We start from the raw sequence: 21,330 nt of genomic DNA on the forward strand, positions 1-21,330 counted from the left end.
ATCACTGTTGTATGATTAAAGGAAAGTGAGAAGGGTCTCATATCTAAGAGAGTCTTAGATAGAGACTTCCACGAGTAGGGATTAGGTGAGAAGTTTGTAAAACCTGAGGTTGTTTAGAACTTCGATCTAATTCTATTATAGTGGATTTCCTTCATGGCTTGGATGCCCCCAGATATAGGTGACGTTGCACCAAACTGGGTTAACAGCTATTTATGTTATTTACTTAAGTCCTACTTACTTAAATCCTGATATTATTTGTGGTGTGACAATATGCTGACCCTGGTGTCATGACATCGTATACGGCATCTGGGATCTGCATACCAGAATTTCAATTGGTATCAGAGTAGGCATCCTGCTCTATTTCTAAGTGAGATCCGGGGAATATACTTTCTAGTACCATGGACAAGGAAGAAGGATTTATTAACAGACCACCCATCTTAGATGGCACCAACTATGACTATTGGAAGGCACATATGGTGGCATTCCACAAATATATGGATAGCAAGACCTTAAAATTTTTCATCAAGGGTTGGGTATATCCTCTTGTGAATGACAAAGATGGGAAGGATATTGTTGACCTGAAGCCTGAAGAGGACTGGTATAAGGAAGAAGATTAATTGGCTCTTGGAAACTCCAAAGCTTTGAATGCTCTATTCAATGGAGTCGACAAAAACCTATTCAGGTTAATACACACTTGTACTGTAACCAAAGATGCATGGGAAATTCTCAGAACAACTCATGAAGGGATATCTAAAGTTAAAATGTCTAGATTTCATCTCCTCACCACCAGATTTGAGAATTTAAAGATGAATATTTTGAAGGAAAATTGCGATCCAAAACACAGTGGAAATTAAAAAAAATTCCTTTAGTGATCCTTACGAATGGCCATCATTAGTGATAGAAATTGTTACCTCTTTTGGAGATTGAAACCTTTGCTGCATATCTAAGGAGTGATCACGAGCGTTGAATGGTGACAACGCATCTACTTAGTCCATACAAACGAATTCCTTCGGTCCCAGTGTTAGCTATTACGAATCAAGGCTTTTAGTGAGTGAGTGAGTAAGAGAGAGAGAGAGAGAGAGAGAGAGAGAGAGAGAGAGAGAGAGAGAGAGAGAGAGAGAGAGAGAGAGAGAGAGAGAGAGAGAGAGAGAGAGAGAGAGAGAGAGAGAGAGAGAGAAATGGAATTTCATCGTGTGAAATGCTTCTTCACAAGGGTTCTATTTATATAACCACTTGTGTGGGCTACAAGCTAAAAAACCAACTTAAGTGTATGTGACACATATCTTATGGTATACCAAAAATCACTTAAGCGCGTGGTACCTTACCACATTTCATATTCTACTTAAGTGCATTCTACCTTACGATGTTCTACAATTCATTTAAGTGCATTGCACCTTACGGTGTCCCTTATTTACTCTATCTCTCATCAATCTGTCCTTCTGTGTGTGACCTTGTAGGTTTTTGTGATATTGGCAATTACATTAAATCACGTATTTAACATAATAAACAATGAGCGGTATCTAGCAACATATCACTGCTACCTAAGACACGAAAATTTCATGTGATATGAAAAATCCTTTTTTGTGATAATACTTGTGTGTATAATTACCCTTTTTACCTTTATGCCTATATTAAAAACAAGGCATAGATCGTGTCATCCTTGTCCAGTTCAATATTGGGCCCTTAGACATTTATCTTGTTACGCAGGATGGGAAAATTCCATCTAGGTCACTCATGTCCCTCAGCATGCTTCGTGGAGTACCCATGAAATTTCTTCATGGTCATCCAATTACGGACAATGTTTGATCAACAATAAAGCACCCGACTCTACATCTAGGGTCCATAGTGGTTTCAGGTCAAAGGGCGGTATACACCACTATCACCATGAGAATAACTTATGACACTTTGCATAACATTCTATGTAGTATTTTCATAACGGGTCAATCCAGTATTAATATTACTCCTAATATTCATACCTATGTTTAAGACTTGATAACTCCTTATCCATGATCCATGAGATGTGATCATCAATCTATACACATAATAGTCTTAATGCTTTAATGTTATCCAACTTCAGAACAAAGCTTGACTACAGACACTTTAAGAATAATGTCCTTATGTTTAATGGGATCTCATGATCAAGTCACACTTGATACATTAAAATGACTAGCTATTCTAGGGACTTTATTAAATAAACATAATAAAGAAAAAGCCTTTTATTATTAATAAATAATTCCATACAAGTACCAAAAGGATTGACCTCTATGGATTACACCAACAATATCCCACTAGCACTAGAGCCAATCAGGCATACCCCTAATACCCATAGATCTAGTATGACCATCATGCTTCTACTGCGCAAGAGGCTTTGTCAGTGGGTCACCAATATTGTCAAGTGTAGGTACTCTGCATATTTTCACATCTCCTCTCTTTATTTGCTCTCGAATGAGGTGATAACGGCTAAGTATGTGTTTGGATCGTTGGTGAGATCTAGGCTCCTTAGCTTGTGTGATAGCACCATTGTTATCACAATAGAGATCAATGGGATCCACAATGCTAGGAACTATGCCAAGTTCACTAATTAACTTTTTGATCCAAACAACTTCCTTTGCTGCACTTGAGGCAGCAATATACTCGGCCTCAGTTGTAAAATCAGCAAATGTATCTTCCTTTGAACTTTTCCATCTCACAACGCCACCGTTTAAGCAGAACACATAACTAGGTTGCAATTTAAAGTTATCCTTATCTGTCTCGAAGATAGCATCGGTGTATCCAATTACAACAAGCTCTTCCTGACCTCCATATATCAAGAATGAGTCCTTAGTCCTTCTCAAATACTTAAGGATATTCTTGACAACTACCCAATGAGCATCACCAGAATCAGATTGGTACCCACTCGTTGCACTTAAAGCATACGAGACATCTGGTAGAGTACATAAAATGGCATACATGATATATCCTATTGCAGATGCATATGGAATCTTATTCATGCGATCCTTTTCTTCCTTAGTTGAATGGGATTATGTTTTAGATAGACATATGCCATGTTGCATAGGTATGAATCCTTTCTTGGAGTCATGCAATTTAAAGCGTCTCAGTATTTTGTCTATGTATGTACTCTGACTTAGGTCAAAGAGATTTTGTTATCTATCTCTATAGGTCCTGATTCCTAATATATAGGTTGTTTCACCTAGGTCCTTCATGGAAAAGCATTTCCCCAACCAAGTCTTTACTTGTTGCAGGGTAGGCCCATCATTTCCAATGAGTAATATCTCATCTATATATAATACCAGGAAGACGATCATGAAGGAGAAGGGCGATCCAAAATGCAGTGGAATTTAAAATTTCTCCTTTAATGATCCTTACGAATGGGTATGATCAGTGAAAGAATCGTTACCTCTTTTGGCGATTGTAACCTTTGATGCAGATCTACGGATCGATCATGAACGTTGAACTATGACAACGCCTCTACTCAGTCCACACGAACGGATTCCTTCAATCTCAGTGCTAGCTGCTACGAATGAAGGCTTTGAGTGAGAGAGAGGTAGAAACGAAATTGCAACTGCTTAATGCTTCTACACAAGGGTTCTATTTATAGAACCACTTGTGTGGGCTTCAAGCAAAAAAGCCCACTTAAGTGTTTGTGGCCCATATCTTATAATATGCCAAATTCACTTAAGCGCGTGGTACCTTACCATATTTCGTATTCTACTTAAGTACATCGTACCTTATGATGTTCTACAATTCACTTAAGTGCACTGTATCTTACGGTGTTCCTTAGTTACTCTATCTCTCATCAATCCGTCCTTTGTGTGTGACCCTGTAGGTTTTCGCGGCATTTACAATTATATTAAATCACATATTTAACATAATCAACAGTGAGCGGTATCTAGAAACACATCACTGCTACCCAAGACACGAAAATGTCATGTGATTTGACAAATCCTTATGTGATAATACTAATGTGCACAATTACCCTTTTGCACTTATGTCTATATTGAACACAAGGCATAGACCGTGTCATCCTTGTCCAGTTCAATATTGGGCCCATAGACATTTATCCTATTACGCAGGATGGGCATATTCCATCTAGATCACTCATGTCCCTTAGCATGCGTCGTGAGTACCCATCAACTGTCTTTATGGTCATCCAATTACGAATAACGTTTGATCAGCAATAAGGCACTCGACTCTACATCTAGGGTCCATAGTGGTTTCAGGTCGAAGGGCGGTATACACCATTATCACCATGAGAATAACTTATGACACTTTGCATAACATTCTATATAGTATTCTCATAGCGGGTCAATCCAGTATAAATATTACTCTTAATATTCATACCTATGTTTAAGACTTGATAACTCCTTATCCATGATGCATGAGATGTGATCATCAGTCTATATACATAATAGTCTTAATGCTTTAATGTTATCCCACTTCACAATAAGGCTCGACTACGAATACTTTAAGAATAGTGTCCTTATGTTTAATGTGATCTCATGATTAAGTCACACTTGATACATTAAACGGACTATCTATTCTAGGGACTTTATTAAACAAACATAATAAAGAAAAATCCTTTTATTATTAATAAATAATTCGATACAAGTACCAAAAAGTATTGGCCTCTAGGGCTTACACCAACAGATCATGCTCCCACTAACCTTGTAGACACAAGGTCCGTCTTCATTCTTGATGAGTCCATATTGTTTTACTGTTTCATCAAAATTAAGATTCAAGCTTTTGGAAGCTTGCTTCAGTCCATTGATTGATCTCTGTAACTTGCCTATCTTTTGGGCTTCTTCTAGTATGTCAAATCCTTCAGGCTATGACATGTATACATCCTCAAGAAGATTCCCATTAAGGAAAGTAGTTTTGACTTCCATCTGCCATATTTCATAATCATGATATGCAGCGATAGCAAGTAAATGCCGAACAGATTTAAGCATTACAATTGGTGAAAAGGTTTCATCATAGTCAACCCCATGAATTTGTTTATATCCTTTTGTAACCAGTCTTGCCTTATAGGTATGTACCTTACCATCCATGTCAGTTTTCCTTTTGAAGACCCACTTGCATCCTATAGGGTTAAATCTTACATGAGGCTCTACTAAGCTCCATTTCAGATTTCATGGCTTCTAGCCACTTCTCATACTCAGGACTAGTTATGGCCTTTTGGTAGGTTACAAACTCATCTTGATCCATGAGTAATACATCACCTTGATCAGTTGTGAGATATCAATATCTCTCAAGTAGGTGACGTATCCTTCTTGACGTACGCTAGTCTTGTTCTACTTGAGTAGGTTGTTCTTCCACAACTACTTGTGTTTCCTACTCTAATTCCTCCATAGGTGTATCAATGCTTTGTGATTCTTTAATTTCTTATTTTCTTCCACTGATTCCTTTGGAAATAAAATCCGTTTCTAGGAAGACTCCAGTTCGAGCGACAAACACTTTGCTCTCAAAGGGATTGTAGATGTAATACCCTATTGTTTCTTTAGGACACCCAACAAATAAGCATTTGTCATATTTGGGATCAAGCTTAGTTGAAATTTGTCGTTTCACATAAACTTCGCAACCCCAAATCTTCATGTAAGACATACGTGGTTTCTTACCACTCCATATCTCATATGGTGTCTTCTCAAAACTTTTGGATGAAACACAGTTAAGTGTGTAAGTTGGTGTCAATAATGGATGTCCCCAAAAGGAGTTTGGAAGATCGACGTGACTCATCATGGATCGGACCATGTCAAACAAGGTTCGATTTCTTCTCTCAAATTCACTATTCCATTGGGATGTTCCAGGAGGAGTAAGTTGCGATAGAATCCCACACTCTTTCAGATGGTCATCAAAATCTAGGCTTAAATATTCACCACCTCGATCTAATCTAAGATTTTTAATATTCTTACCTAGATGGTTTTGTACTTTATTCTTGAATTCCTTGAATTTTTCAAAGGACTCTGATTTGTGTTTCATTAAATACACATAACCATATCTACTGAAATCATCAGTAAATGTGATGAAGTATTGAAAACCTCCTCTGGCTGGTATGTTCAGTGGTCCACATACAACAGTATGTATGAGGGCCAAAAGATCATTAGCTCTTTCACCTTTTCCTGTGAATGGAGACTCTATCATCTTTCCAAATAAACAAGATCTGCATGTCTCATATGATTCATAATCAAAAGAGTCCAAGAGTCCATCTTTATGGAGTTTGGAAATGCATTTCTCATTTATGTGGCCTAATCGACAATTCAAAAGGTAGGTTGGATTTAACTCATTAGGTTTCATCCTTTTAGTATTACTGTTATAAATGGGCATTTCAAGATCAAGGACATATAGTCCATTGTTCATTTGTGTAGTAGCATAGAATATATCATTCAAATAAATGGAGCAATAATTGTTCTTTATTATGAATGAAAAACCAAACTTATCCAAACAAGAAACGGAAATAATATTCCTACTAATTGCAGGTACATAATAACAGCTCTCTAATTGAATTATTAAACCACTAGGTAAAGTCAATACATAAGTTCCTACGGCTAAAGCAACAACCTTTGCTCCATTGCCAACTCGTATGTCAACTTCACCTTTTGCCAAATCTCTACTCCTTTTTAGCCTCTGCACATTGGTACAAATGTGAGAACTGCATCCAATATCTAATACCCATGATGTAGAAGTAGATAGATTAATTTCAATAACAAAAATACCTGAAGTTGAAGTCTCTACTCCATTCTTCTTATCTTCCAGGTACATTGGGAAGTTTCTCTTCTAGTGCCTGGTCTTACCGCAATGGAAACAGGTGACATCCTTTGCTATGCCTCCACTAGGCTTCAAAGCAGGAGCAGTGGGTTTGGGTTTGGAAACTTCCTTGCCTTTGCCTTTACCACCCTACTTGGTAGGCCTTTTGTTTTGTTTCTTTCCATTTCCGATCATCAGAATGGACTTCCCTTTTGACTTTAGATTCTACTCAGCAGTTCTTAACATGCCTAGCAGTTCCGGAAGAGTTATGTCCATATCATTCATGTTGAAATTAAGGACAAATTGACTGAAGCTCTCTGGTAACGATTCAAAGATCGAATCAGTCACAAGTTCCTTTCCGATGGGAAAACCCAACCTCTAAAGGTTCTCCATATACCTAATCATCTTGAGCACATGGGGACCTACAGGGGCTCCCTCACCTAACTTGCCTTGAAAAAGGGATTTTGAAACTTCAAACCTTTCATGCCTTTCCTTCTCTTGATAGAGCATCTTCAGGTGTCCGATCATATCGAACATTATCATGTTCTCATGTTGCTTTTACAACTCCGAGTTCATGGTAGCTAGCATGAGGCAAGCAACTTCATTGGCATCATTGACATGCTTCTTATAAGTATTTGTTTCTGTCTTAGGTGCAGAACTAGGAGGTTCCTCTTTAGGAATAAGTTCCTCTTTAGGAACAAGTTCCTCCAAGATATACAAATTTTTATCATGCTTGAGAAAAATCCTAAGATTTTGGTGCCAATCCGGAAAATTTGTTGCAGATAATTTGTCCTTATCAAGGATTGATCGCAAAATGTTGTTAGAGGTGTTTGTTGTCATGGTAATCTACATGAAAAATATGAAAATATAAGTATCATTAAAATAACATATTTAATTATGCCTTTAATTAAATATGCTCATACTATTTTACTCAAAACAAATGACCCTCACCATTTGATTCGGAAAATCCCATTGGAAGATTTTCTAGTGGGTCAAGATCCACATTTCACTTTGTTTTAAGTCCGCATAGGCGGATAACACAAAACTAGGTTATTTAGGTAGGAACTCCTTCCAATTGTATCTAATACAACTCTCGGATATTTTAGTTGGGTGAATAACTCCTTATTCCAATCCATTATATGGATCATTTCCAACTCTTGCTTCTAAATGTATATAATCTTATTATAATTTGTTTAGTTAAGTTTGACCCATTGTTTTAGCAATTGGATATTACAATTATCTCATCACACCTTACTAATATAGGACATGCACCTCGCGTAGGCGAAACCTACATTATTCGATACTAGTCTTGATGAGTGCTAAAACTTGGAAAGCATAAACTTAATATTTAATTCGAGGGAATTTGCAATTATTTTGATCTCACCGGCTTATTTATCATATAAATCGTCTCTCACATGCATCAATATACATACAAAATGAAACAGTTATAGTCCCTAGCGCAATTGTTCTCCCAAGCCAATGAGAGAACCTAAGCTAACCTAATAATGATCTAAGCTTCTCCAAGCAAGATCTTTAAGTTTGTCTTTGTCATACCCCGATTTTGGTCTTGAATTTTTTATGTTTTTTATTTTTGTTTAGCATGCTTGGCCTAACCTTACTTTGGTTTTATATGAGGATTGGTCTTGATCCAAAGTCATGGTGTTTTTCATGTGATTGTTAATGCACATATGGTCTTGGTCATCTGAACAACCAAGCTTCTTGTGTTTCGAGCCACTTGCTAGTCATGTTATTGGTTCATGGATACTATGTCAAAACCCTGACCTTATGGTCTCAGTTCATGGCCTTGTTCATGTGCATTATCAGTCATGTTCTTTTCAAAGTCAAACATTCAAGTCATAAGGCAAAACAATTTGGAAACCAACTTCAAACCATTTGTTAATCCATTTCAATCTATTTCATCCATGTTTAAACCAGTACATATGATTCCATGCAAGAAAAATACAAAAATTGACACTTTTGACCAATTGTTGACTTTGGTCAACAGTTGACTTTTTGGTCAACTTTGACCAAAGTCAACCCAAATCCGAAAACCCTAAAATAAACCCATGTCCATATCCAAATTACACCAAAGGTACTGTTACATGTGGTAAAACAACACTGAAGAGCTTCTTCTCTCTCTCTCTCTCTCTAAACATACTCTCTTATTCACAAAATTCCATAACAAATCTCTCTGATTTTCTTTCATTCATTTTTCAGAAACCAATCACACATACAAAAAAAAACCTGTAATAATATAACCATGACCCTTTACTGTTGAAGAAAAATCTCTGATCATCTTCCATTGCCATTGGTCAAAATTCAGTTTTTGGTTTTGACATAAATAAAAAGGTTTCATTTTTATTCTTACACTGATGGCACCAAATTCAGTTACAATTTCAACTGACAAAGCCAATGATTTCACTTTGTTACAAGTTCATGATTTGGATTCTCCAATCTTTCAAGAGAAGCAAAAAAAAAATCAGCAATACAAAATTCTGTCCCTGCTATAACATTTCTAATGGCAGTAATATTAAGAATAGAGCAAGTGAGACTGAATAGAAAAATGGATTGGCCAAAGTGGCAGGAACAATATTCTGTGTAATTGGTGCAACTGTGATTACATTATACAAGGGTCCAACAATATATACTCCAAGTAATCACGTAAATAGTACTGCAACATTGATAACAGAGGTAACAACAACACCAATGATTGATTTTGGAACATGGTCTTTGAGTGATGCTGAAGGAAAAAACTGGACACTTGGATGTGTTTATCTTATTGGTCATTGTTTGTCTTGGTCTGGTTGGCTTGTGTTTCAAGCACCTCTCCTTAAGAAGTACCCTGCTCGTCTTTCTGTCACTTCTTATACGTGTTTCTTCGGTCTCTTGCAATTTCTTGTTATTGCTTTGCTTTGCGAAAGAAATGCTCAAGCTTGGTTATTCCACTCTGGCGGCGAAGCTTTCACCATTCTATACGCCGGAGTGGCGGCATCTGGAATTGCTTTTGCAGTACAAATATGGTGTATTGATAGAGGAGGTCCAGTGTTTGTTGCTGTGTATCAACCTGTTCAAACTTTTGTTGTTGCTATTATGGCTTCTATTGCTTCAGGAGAAGAGTTCTACTTGGGAGGGATCATTGGTGCAGTGTTGATTGTTGCTGGACTATACTTTGTTTTGTGGGGTAAAAGTGAAGAAATTTACTAAAGAGCAGCTTGCAATTGCTTCATCCAAAGACATGTCCTACAACCATATAAACATGGCCTGAGATACCTTGAAGTGCACAATGAAGCCTGGCTAAATCCAAAACTCAGCAAGATGGCAAAGCTTACCATGGCTACAGGCACCTGAACCTTGTCTTTCCTTGCTTGCTGTTGTTGCCAATGCAAAATCCACACATCATATTTATGCCCACAAACCAATGCCTAACCTCTTGTGCAGAATCATAACACCCTGCAACCTATACAGCAGACCATAACCCCGCAGTGAATATGCACCAACACACAACATTCTTATCGGCATCATTTCTGCCATGAATATTATGGTTCAAAGCAAGGACCAATTGTAGAGTCCTCCTGCAGCAGTTGGAAAACCACAACATTGCATCATCAAGTAATGACCTTTTAATCATAAGCATAGCAGTCCAATTCAGCTAACATTTGCAACAGCCATCCAATGCTAATTGACCAAACACAACCTAGTAACATACCTGTGGGAACACTGCTGTGTAAAACCAGACCAAGGTTGAACTTAGGCGAGTGGAAATACATGGATAAGGTGTGCTGCAGAATTGAGCAACATTAAGCCTACAATCATCAACCCCATTCCTCATTGGAAGCATATGCTGCTAACTCAAGTCATCGACCCAGATTGCCTTGCCATACTATGACTATACCCACCTGCATCAAGCCAAATTACCATGACCATAGCTTGCTGCAATAATCCAGGTGAAACCATGCCAAACCAGTGAAGATGAAAAGAAGAACCTGCTACCAGCTGCAATCATACAGTCATCTGAGCTTACATAACTATTTAGACATGCTAGTGTAGCGGTGTATTCGTTGCTATATGATCTATCGATTAAATCATAAGCAAGAGATACAATGAAATTTCGAGTCGCCACCGCACTTTTATTTATCCAAAGGACTGGCTAAAAAGCGAACAAAAGCCTAAGAAGTTTTACACGTAGAAAACTAATAAAAAGATCAGAGATTCTGGGTAAGGGGTAAATTACGCAATGGGAAGGTGTTAGGCACCCACTACGTCCTAGGTACTCCTAGGGAGCCCTTTTCACACTTGTTGTAAAAATTGTTATTTGTTATGACATAAAGATTGTGCAAACATGATTGGGATGATGAGAAAAGAATATACAAGTTAGTTATTGGGTTTGAACGGATGAACCCGCTGCCTACGTACCTTCCATCAAAGGTAAGGATCAAAACGCCGTAGTTCGGCTAAAAGATTTCCAAAAGTTGGTGGATTCAATTTTAAACACAAACCCTAAGGTCTTACGTTATCCACGGGAGAAAACTCAACCTTATACAAACAACAAAGTCCACCATGTGAGAACAGCTTCAACTTGCCAGGGAGGGGTTAACCCTATAATAGGCAAGGAAGACTTACAATTCAATCACTAAAGACAGAAGGTGAGATTAACATCAACCACTAAGATAAATCAAACCTCTAGCTCATGTATGAAAAGATTAACAATGGACAAAGCCAAAACAAGTGAATGAGTGAAGTTAATTGATTGTGATTATGAAAGTGAGAGTCAAAGTATGATTAAGATTGATTCAAAGAAGTATTATGAAATGGAGTTTGAAAAAAGTCAAGGACTTGGGGTCCAGGTTTTTAGTTTGAAAACATGAAGATGTTTGCACAACACTTATGTCAAGTTTGGAATCAAAGTGTGAAAAGGTTTAGGACACAATGGGGATGAATGGATGGAGATGGATTGTAAAACTTCTTAGAAGGTTCACTTCTTGAAATCATATGGGAGATGATTCAAGTGTGTCCTTTGGAATAACAATGGATAATAACAAACAAACAAGAAAGTCAACAAAAGCGGATATCGGATGCCAATCACTGGGCTTATACCAATCTCCTAAAATAGAACTGGATATCAGATTCCACTCAATGGTCTTACACTAATCTCCTCAAAAGAAAACAAAGATGAGAAATGGAAGTTAACTGCCAATCTATCTGGACTTAGGTTAACTCCACATATGCTCATAGGAAAACCAATGCCACATTACAGGGACTTACAATGGATCCTCACATACAAGAACAAAAGCAACAATATGATCATAGGAAAGCAAATGCCAACTTACAGGGACTTATAATTGCAACCTCACATACAAACAAACAAAGCAACATGTGATCATAGGAAAGCAAATGCCAACTTACAGGGACTTATAATTGCAACCTCACACACAATCAAATGCATCAAGCAAAGATAAGATGAGTGGCCAAGGTGATGGTCTTATACTCACTTCCATATCATAGGAGCAATGGCCAATGGATGGTCTTACAATTGTCCTCAATGGGAAAACAACAATGATAATGTCACAAAGACAAATGAGATGATTATGCATTGATGAGCAATTAATGATGATGAAAAATGCATGAAGCATACAAGCAAACATGTGCATATGAAGTAATCAATCAATCAATGAATAACAAACAGCACACTCTATAGCCAAACAAGGAGGCTCACACAAGAGGGTTAGGCACTGAGGCCAACTGGAATAGGGTCAAAGAGTTGCTCTTAACCTTGCCATTGAGAGGCTAAGGTGAAGCAGATGAAAGGAGATGAGGGGTGTGCCTCATTGCTCTTATCCCTGGTCAGGGAGAGCATATCAGAAAGTGTGGGAGTTCAGAAAGTGTGGGAGTTCAGAAAGTAGGAACTCTCTCCACATATTATTGACTCGATTGATCTTGGGTTTTGATCTCAATGCTACAACCATGTAATGGGAGCAAGGAGAAGACTCACAGAATAGTAGGGGATAGGTTGCTTATCCCTTTGATCTACCAATTGCCTTACTTGAAGGACTTTTCCTGCTTGGGACAAATATAAACACACACAAGCATTGCCTCTTAAGGAGGACTTCAGACAGTTTGCCCGGCCAAATAACAGGCCGGGTCTCCAGACTACATGAAGAAAGAGGGATTACCTCAAAGCAAATTGCTAAATAGCAAAGCAAAGCAAGTTCAAAGAACTTAAGCAACTAAATGGTACCTGAAATAGTCAAACAAATCAGTACACAGTTCAACAGTTTAAATCAGAAGGAAATGAATCAAACAGTCAAACAGATAGACAAATGTGCAAAGCACAAGGCACAAGGCTTATGAGCCAAGCAACCTACAAAACAAAGAGGTTAGCTCATAATAAACAATCAAGGTTAATCAACTTGCAAAAAGTTTCTTTGAAGCATTTGTAGCTCAACCTGAAACAATGAACTCAATCATAAGCCACAGGACCACTAGGACAAGCCTAGGGTCAAAATGAGATGAGAAAGTCAAAACAGCAAAGGAAAGTCAATCAAAATCAAGTTCAAACATTTAAGAAGCCAACCCAATTGGTCCCACATTCATATCATTTATCATCATGATTTTATAGACAAAAGAAGGCAAAGCATGGCAAATGAGAGTACATAAAAGTCAACAGCAAGACTTGCATCAAAAGTCAACTCAAACATTTTCAAAAATCACCAAATAATTCATGATCAATCCTAACACCTAGCATGGTAAGCATGTAAACTTTCATCACAATTGGACAAGTGGAAGGCAGTCAATGAAAATCATGAAGTCAAAGCAAATTTGAATATGCTCAATGAAGTCAACAGAAAGACTTAGCTCAAAAGCAAACATAGTCAGTTCCAAAAATTATCAAATAATTCAGGCTCAATCACAATCCATAACATAGCATGCATATAAAATTTCAGCTCAATTGGATCATGGGAAGATGGTCAATTAAAATCAGGAAGTCAAGACAATTTCAAGTATGCACAAAGAAGTCAAACATTCATGGGTCAACTTCAAAAAATCATAACTAAATGAAAACAGATAAGAAATGAATGGGATTAACACCAATGCAAAGCTCAAGATGTCTAGTATGCACATGTAAAATTTCATGATCATCCAATAAGGTATGAGAATTTCACAAAGGAAATGGGAACATGTATCACACAAGTCAACATTTTGGTCAAACAGGGGATAAAATCTCAAAACAATTTGGAAATTCCATAATTAATTCCGAGAAAAATCACAAGTGAACTAGACATATAAGAGAAGGTTTATGCAAAATTTCACATTAATTGAAGGCCAGGAAGCATGTAAAAAAAATCATGAAATAGCATATCATTGGTGTGACACAAATTGTCACACCCTAGTTCAAAAATTCATATCTCACAAACCACATATGATAAATTCAAAAACTCTACATCAAAACAAGCATGGATGAGTGTAGATTAACCACAAAAAATATCAGGGGCATTGGATACATCATCACAATTTCACAAAAGAAATGGCAAAAGGTGTAAAATGTGCATACATGTCAAGAAACCTAAAGCCATTTAAAATCCAGCCAACCAAAAATTCAGCAAAAATCATGATAAAATAATAGACATTCATGTGAATATGATGGAAAAAATTTCATGAATTTTGGAGTTGAAACGGGTGAGAAATGAATTTTGTAAGATGAGGAATGAATTGGGAGAACATGGACAAAATAGCATGGAATAATGGTCAAACAGGTTGACCGAGTGGCAAACTTGTAATAATGCCCTTATTAAACAAAACGGTGCGCATCAGTAAAGGTAAACGAAATGTTCTCATTGGTTGTCACCAATGGAACAGTAACTCGTGCAGAAAAACAAACACAACAGCAACCAATCATGTTTTCTGGAAAAATGTTGTTAGGGTTTAAGGAAACTTAGGGTTTTAACAGCAGCTACACCTTCATGTTCATCATCATGGAAAAACGAATTTTCAAACAGGATTATGCAAACAGCATGGCAATGATATAGTTCATGCAATCACAATATAAACAACAGCCATACACGATACAGAAAAATAGGAACGAACTGGGAATGGCTTAGGGTTTACAGGCTACAGCAGCTCATTTCATGGTTCATCATCATCATGCGAAATTATTTTCCAGAAATAGCAAAACAACACATCAATGGACTCAGCAAGTATCATACATCACAAATCCAACAATCATCAACATCGATTTGAACCAACAAAGAAGCATAAAAAAAAAACACAATCACATGCCAGATTTGAATTCAGCATAACTTTCAGTAGACTTAAGCATTTTTGTGGATTCAAAGTTCAAAACGCTCATGGCAAAGAGACCTATTATAAGCACATCATAGTTTTAGAAAAGGTTGAAATCGAAAAATTACCTAATCTGCAGAGCAGTCGTGATGTGATTGTTGTTTGGTTCCAAATAGCAAAAACAGTCGTGGCTTTAAGCTTCAAATGACAAATGATGGAAGGATTTAAGCTCAAACTTGCTCGATTCAACTTTAACTCCAAACTGCCATGGAAGGGTGGTCGAAGAAAACAGAGTTAATAATGTTGTTCCAGCTGGGTGTTGATGCTTGAGAGAGCTTCCAAATGTTGTCCAGATAATGGGACAATGAAGAGATGCTTGAGGGTTTTGAGAGTTTTGCTCAGAAAAATGCAAGGATGTCAAAATGCAAAAATGAGAGAATGAGATTTTTCTGATCGTTTGTGGCTGCTAGCTTCTCTCTAGGGTTGGCAAATGACAGAAAAGTTGCTATATATTTGCTGTTTTAACTTGGTAATGGAAGTGTTAATCAAAGTTAACTTAAATGAGACTAATTTGCATTTTTGCTAATTTTCCAACATATGCATATGGGGTGTATGGTTCTGCATGAATTGGGCCTCAAGCAAGTTTCAAATGACATCTAAGACAGATCCCAAATGGCCAAAGTGAGTGAAAATGTTTAATTTCAAAAGTCAACTTTTGGTCAAACTTGAATTTAAATGAAACAAGTCCAAAAATGCCATTTTGATTGGCAAGGTTTTGGTGCATGAAATTTATATTTTTGGAAAGAGGAGATGAAATGTGGTTTGTAGGAAAAAACCCCACCAAAATTGGCCTTGTGGTTTGAGAGATATGGCCCTTTGAAGTTCAAGATTTTGTGAAAATGATTTGATCATATCTTGACAACCATACATGGGAATTGGGTGTTCTTGGACTTTTTGAAAATGGGAGAACAAGATCTTCAACTTTCATGTTGGGCAAAAATTCATTTGAAGCTTGTATCATGATGTAAGTTTAAGATCAAGAAGTTTCCATTTTTGGCAGTTAAAATTACAGGTCCACTTTCTATTTTGGGAAATTTTCTGTTTGACTTTATTTTCTTCCATGATGAGGTTTGGCATGATATATGAGGCTTATATAAGCATGAATGAACTCCTTCAAATCAATTCCATCCATCAAATCATTGATTAAATCCACAGTTGACCAAGTTTGACTTTCTGTTGACCTTTCTAGGGTTTTGCATGATTGAACCACTTCTGATGAATTTCAAACCCTAATCCCTTGAGACCTTGACTTCAAATGATGTCCCAAGTTATATGAACTCTTGATTATTGATCATGGTGCCCAAATTCTGCAAGAATGGCCACCATCCACTGCTTTGACTGACTGTTGACTGTCTTTGACCTAATTGCTGATGATTGCTTCAACTGCAAGCAACAAGGTTAAACTGACAATATTTTTGTACTTTTTGGTAAATAAACATATGAAAGGCAAAGATATACAAATGCAAGGCATGCTTGGTGATCAGGAATCACACTCACAAGGCAATCTACCCACTAGGAGGGCAGCTAGGGCATGCAATGATCCTTGAGGCCATGATATGATATGATATGGGCCATGAGGGATCTTAGGGCCCAAAATTGGGGTCTTACAGATGCCCCTATTTAAGGTCATTCTAGCCGGAGAAGTGAAGTTTAGAAATCTTCATCTCGACGCGGTAGAATGGGCTTAAATAACAGTAATGAGACAAATTTTGGTCCCTAAGAGACCTCATGATGCAAATGTATGCATGCAAAAGACACAAATTCTGTGGGGAACATGATTCACACAGAAGAAAAGACGATCCATCGGAGTAGTACACTCACCAGGAACAGAGACTCTGACAAGACTCTAGTTGGGGATAAACAAAACTGACACAGCGTGAACAAGACACGACTCTGATTAGGAAAACACAGAAAACAGACTGGAGACCTCACTGGGGAGTGAAGGACTCACACTGGGGAAAAGGAAATTCCAAAGGAAAATAAATCCATTGGAGAGACACAAGCTGACTCCTGGGGAGAAACAGAAGGAAAACTTCACTGAGGAAGCACCAAACAAATGAGATGTCACCGGTATAAGGGTAACAAAAACAGGAAGGAACACCAAGGATACCGGGTTGTAGGTATGTAATAGGTGACCGACCAAAGACGTGAATTGGTGTGTGTTCCAAAACACTCATCATCCTGAAGAGAGCGAAAGCAAACTTGTTTATAGGATGGATATTTGATTCTGTAAAGAATGCAAATCTTACTCCGAGGGGAAAGCAACAAAGGATTGACCCAAGAGTGAAACGAGACATATTATTCATTACCGGCAAACCGTGAATAATATACTCGAAAGGAAAATTATCCTGAACCGGTTACTGGGTTGTTTATAGGATAAAATCCGAAGACGTGAATTGGTTTTCACTTCCAAAACACTCATCATCCTGAAGAAAGCTAGAACAGCAGACTTGTTTATAGGATGGAAATTCGATTCCACAAGGAATACGAATCTTACTCAACTGGGGACACAAACCCAAAGAGTGCATGAGATATAATATCCATTACCGGCAGACCGTGGATAAGATACTCGCATGAGATATATTATCTATTACCGTCAGAATGTAGATAATAAACTCGCATGGTAAGAAACACCAGAGATACCGGTTACTGGGTATATAATAGGTGATCTACCGAAAACGTGAATTGGATTCCACTTCCAAAACACTCATCATCCAAAACACAAACTGGTTAAAGGATGGATATTCGATTCTACAAAGAATACGAATCTTGCTCAGTTGGGGAAAATCAACAAAGGATTCCAACTAAAGAGCGCATGAGATATATTATTCATTACCGGCAGACCGTGAATAATACACTCGAAAGGAAAAGACACCAGAGATACCGGTTACTGGGTATATAATAGGTGACTAACCACAATAGAGAGACAATCGATACCAAGCATCCGGGTAAACGAAAGACAACTCAAAGGGATAAATTGCAAGCATCCGGCAATTATCCAACAACAAGAATATTCGACTCCACAAAGGGAAATAACGAATCTTACTCGACCGGGGAAACGCAAAAGGCTTCGACTGAAGAGTGCATGAGATATATTATTCATTACCGGCAGACCGTGAATAATATACTCGCATGGAAGATTATCCACAACCGGTTACTGGGTTAATAAAGGATAAATCAACCGAAAAGAAAGGCATCGGGATACCAAACTAGGTATATAATGATGACCAATCAAAAGGGAACAACAGACATTACCAACAAAAGGGTAAATGAAAGGCGATCTGCTGAGGATAATTTGCAAGCATCCGGCAATTATCCACAGGGACTAGCTGGGGGTGCATTGGTATACAACCAATGATCTGGGGAACAAATCACTAGCAAACGGTGAAAGGACCCACTGGGGATAAAATTGCTAGCATACGGCAATTATCCACAAAAGACTTGCTAGGGATATAAGTGCTGATCTGAGCAACTTATCCAAGCGAAGGAAAATCAACATCAAAGACTAGATGAAGATAACCACAAAATTAGGGTTTACATCTACCGAATACGGGGTAGAAGACCAAAAAATCCGCGTGGGGATAGAACAAATCACAAATCCGCACGGGAAACCAAAATAGGGTTTATAACAAACCACAAACTGCTGAAGAGCAGGAAAATAGGGTTTACAACTACCGGTATGAGGGTAGAAAACCAAAAACTCTGGCTGGAGAATAAAAAGGTGTATAACCACAAATTCTACCCAGAAAGCCAGGAAAATAGGACTTATAACTACCAGTATGAGGGTAGAGGCCCAAAAACATTCCGCTGGGGAACAACCCACTGGGAAGTACAAGATTTTTGACAAATAGCCAATTCGGGAATAATCCGAAAAGACAGACTGAATAAAGACACGTCCTAATGAGGATGTAACTCAAATAGGAAAATCCATCCCAATATATGTGTTGGGAGGAAACGGAAGAAACCGTCATCCACGAGGATATATCTCGGTGGGGAACTGCAGAAGGAAAAACAACATTTTCTGCTTATGGGGTTGACTCTAAATGGAGAGATTTATAACACCCGACATCTGCTTGGGGAGATCTGTAAAGAGATCTATATTACCCTAGCAGGAGACAACAAACAAAGGATATATGGCAAGAAATGCAACATGAATATCTGAATGTTTTATGAATATGCATGAATATGCGTGATTTATGTTTGATGAATGCTGACAAAACAGACAATTCTAACACAACCAGGTTCAGGAACCAAACGTCCGGTATTATACTTCCAGGGGAAAAACCAGCTGGAGAGCCAATCTGCGGAGATCTACATGCTGAAGAGCAAAGATCTGCGAGTACTGCTGAAGAAGCAGAGGGTCAGAGATATCAGGAAACAACCCAATCAGGGTACAAAAAGTCACAACGGGCAAAACAGCCACCAAGACGGATCTGTAGGGGAACAAGAGAAAACCCAAGATATCTGCAGGGGATCCCAGCGTCAACTGAGAAACAAAAAGAAGTGCATAAGCACGAGCACAAACTGCTGTAGAAGCAACTCCACATAACTCCGCTGGGGAACAACCCACTGAGGGAGAATGATATCATCCAAATAGAACCCAACTGCATAAGCAATTCTACTGGGGAAAACTGTCGGCTACTCTCTTGGGGAACAACCCACTGAGGGAGGACAGATCAAACAAGTAGATTCTGCGACGAACCACTCTTCTTGGGGAGAATATACATAGCAAACTGATCGCAACAAGTAGATTCTGCAATACAAGCCACTCTACTGGGGATCACAAACAGTCAGGAAATCAACCCGTTCTCTGGAGGCTGGAGCCATCATCCGACCATACTGGGGATTGAAAGAGTATTCAACAGGCAAAACTGCCACAACAAACACTCTGCAGGCTAAGCTGAGGAAAAGATGGTTGCAATACTGGGATGTCAACCCAAATCAACCACTGAGTAGGAAAATAAATCCTGCTCTGCTGAAGAGAAAAACTCTGATGGAGAGATAGCAACAATTCCACAGACGACCTCGCCGGGGAAAAGATAAAGTGTCGGGTGTCAAACCGCTGACTTACCGAGTCTTCAAAAAGAAAACGATCGTGCTGAGGAAACAGACAATTCCGCTGGCAACTGCACTGGGAAGAGTGATAACAACTCTCCTCGCGATTCCGAGGGGAAAATCAGTCACAACTCTACTCATGACTGTGCTGAGGAGACAAATAAAGTCTGGGGCATACGACCCACTGGAGACGGTGACGGGGCACCAAGATGACAAGCCATCAACCGCCGAAACTTCACAAGAAAAGCACCCATGCTGGGGGGAGATTGCTGCTGGAGAAAACGAAGTCTTCAACAACACTCTACTTGCGACTATACTGGGGAACAGCCACACCAACAACTTTGTTTGAGGAACAACCCCAACAAAGATCTGAAGAAAGAAGATACCACCAAACCAGGAATATGAACGAATGTCTTACCTGTTGGAAATCATGCCACCCTCGGGAGAGCACTGAGATATTCTTGAGTATCCTTTCAATCTTGTGAATGTTCACTTTGTTTAAAACAATATTTTTTGAAAAATTTGATTTGTTTAAAACAATGATATTTTATCAATTTTAAACATGCAAAACATTTGTTGAATTGAAACAAATAAGAGTGCAAATAATTGGATAAAAAGCTCAAATTGATTTGATAGAATGGTAGTCTGCAAATGGCAAGACTCCATAGATCTGTACAAATTTGAAATCAGTGATATATATTGGAAGAGGGCTACATTGAACATAATGATCCTTTCTCTACCAATTTGAATCTCGATGTATCCGAAGCTTCGGTTGACGACGAATCGAGAATCTTCTGACGAAATGACGACTGATGAACAGAAAGTCTTGTCAGGATGCAGTTACTTGCCAAATCCCTAATTTTTGCCTAGATTGCCCCAGGGTGAGGTACTCAATCTAGCGGGATGCAAATATATTCTTTTTTTTTCAAGTCTCTAATTTTTGCCTGGATTACCCTTGCGGGTTCTCCACCGAGACGCTCATTTTTGCCTAAGCCGCCCTTTCGGGTTTTCAACTTAGCGAGCTTTTCTGTTTTTTCATTTTTTTTTTTTTTTTTTTTTTTAGGCAAAGTATCTCTTAACTGCATCTGAATTCACAGGACGAGTGAAATCCTCCCCATCCATTGTTGTAAGCATCAAAGCACCGCCTGAAAAGGCTCTCTTAACAACATATGGACCCTCGTAGTTTGGAGTCCACTT

General features: G+C 38.2%; 1 pseudogene; it reads left to right on the plus strand.

Annotated features, from left to right (window-relative positions):
* The first annotated feature begins 398 nt into the window (after positions 1–398).
* LOC127137086 (protein WALLS ARE THIN 1-like) overlaps positions 399–21,330 on the plus strand; it is a 47,614-nt pseudogene continuing 26,682 nt past the window's right edge.

The sequence above is a fragment of the Lathyrus oleraceus genome, chromosome 4, assembly GCF_024323335.1.
Source record: "Lathyrus oleraceus cultivar Zhongwan6 chromosome 4, CAAS_Psat_ZW6_1.0, whole genome shotgun sequence".
NCBI lineage: Eukaryota > Viridiplantae > Streptophyta > Magnoliopsida > Fabales > Fabaceae > Lathyrus > Lathyrus oleraceus.